We start from the raw sequence: 2,102 nt of genomic DNA on the forward strand, positions 1-2,102 counted from the left end.
GGCAGGAGTGCTTCTGGCAGCAATGCCGAACCAGGGCCCCTGAGTGCCGGGCGCGCCCAGGGGAGCCAGCCAAGGCCGGAGCTTACAGGTTTCTGGACACCCTCCAGCCTGAGACACAGTAGCCACTCCTAGACAGGGGACTCAGCAATTCTTGGAATACACCTGGAGAGTGGCCAGCCCTCCATACCCAGCTCCCGCCCCTCTCCTCAACTCTCAGAGCAGGAAGACTCCCTGCCTTCCCAGAGCTGGGTTCCTGCCACAGTAATCTCCTGGACCCCAGCAGTTGGTGCCTGTGCTGGCTCCATCTGGGGGAATGGGGGTGGGGGCACAGGCCAGCTGAGTCATCTCTGTCTGGGGCTGGCGCCTGGCTGCAGGCAGTGGGCGTGTGTGTTTGTTGATCCAGGAATGGAGGAATGTAGGATGGTGGGGTGAGAGCTTCAGTTGGGGAGGATGTTCTACTGGAAAAGCTGAGTTGGCCAGGGGGCCTCCAGGGCGACCTCCTCACACCACCACCCAGAGTCCCGAGCCTCACCAAGAGACTGGACAGCTGAATGCTGCAGCGCACACAGTTATGAGGACCCTGCCCTGACCTGGAGGGCTCGGTACCCTCAGGGCTGGCTCCTACCTGGGGCTTTCTTTCTTGTGCCAAAGTTGGGCACTGTGGTGCATCCCAGGGCTACCACAGGCGGGAGCGTGGTGAGGAAGGCAGGGAGAATCGAGTCAGCAGCAGAAGGCTGGAGAGATCCTGGGGACGCAGGGAGCATGGAGGAGGCTTTGGGCCCCAATTAGGGAGGACTCACGTGAGCATGCTTGTGTGCATGTGGCTGTGTGCAGTGGGCAGCTGAGGCCAGAGACCTGGCAGAGGGAGTATGGATACAGGTCTGGAGGGGGCTTTCCCTCAAGTTGGACCCACTGTGTCCAAGGCAGCAATTTCACGGCTTCATGGGGTTCAACTCCTGGTACCCACTGACTTCCCAAGGTACACAAGGCCCTCCCCAGTTCTTCTAGTGACACCACTACCCCCTCTGCTCCTGCAGACACCCGGGCTGGGCCCTAGCTCGTTCTAAGATTCCTGTCCCTGAAGTGGGGAGGAGAACTTGCCTCCTGAAGCCTCTGCCCAGCACGTGGGGCCCATCCGCTTGGAGGAGGTTCTTTCGGGAAGCTTCAGCCTGCCTGCCAGCTGTGCTCCTCGGAGCTGGAATCACACACATGCCTGCCCACAGCTCTGGACGCCCAGGCCCCAAGAATGAGGATGCGCAGGTACACAGTGGCCTCCAACAGACAGAGAACATCCCCTCCACCCCCATGTTGACACACTTGGCCCTAGTGAAGGTGGCCCTGCCTGGGAAGTAGAAACGGAGGTGGGGTGAGGGGAGGGAGCAGGCCTGGCACTGCCAGCTTGAGTTCCAGTCGGAACAGGTAGGCAGGCATGGGCATCTCCAGCAAAGAATCCACCTGCCTGAAAAGGATGTGGTGCAGAACCAGGACAGCCCTGAGTGTAGCCAGTGGCTCTTCCAGGGCTGTGGCAGCAGGCCAGCCTCGGGTTTCACTTCCATTTAGGTCAGACCCAGAATGCTTTTTGTCTTTTTCCTTTTTCTTTTGCATCCTGGTGGGATACCTTGAGACAGCCTCTGGTGCTGTTGAGGAATGAAGCAAATGAAAAGATGCCCACCTGGCCCACTCATCTACCTGCCTTCCACCCACCTACCTGCCCATCCACTCACCCCATCCATTCACTGCCCAGCTATTCACCGTAAGTCCAACCAGCCAGCTAACCATGTACCCACCCACCCATCATCCACTGTCATCCATCCATCAACCTTCCTCACCTATCCACCCTTCCACCTCCACCTACCCACCCTCCCACTCATACATCCAGCGGTGGCAGCTCATCATTTCTGATGCTGCTGGGCAGGCAGGGTGTAGTGGGGTGGCAGCTGCAGGCTTGGCTTGGCCACCTCCCTCAGCACCCATGCCTCTCCCTCAGGCCCTTTGCAGCTTCAGCAGCTGTGTCCTCTGCATCCCGCATGGTGGACTCTCAGCATTTCCCACATTTCTCCTGCATTTCTCAATTCCAGCTCTGGAGAGCACCTGAGTGCCGG

This window comes from Nycticebus coucang, chromosome 6, assembly GCF_027406575.1.
Source record: "Nycticebus coucang isolate mNycCou1 chromosome 6, mNycCou1.pri, whole genome shotgun sequence".
NCBI lineage: Eukaryota > Metazoa > Chordata > Mammalia > Primates > Lorisidae > Nycticebus > Nycticebus coucang.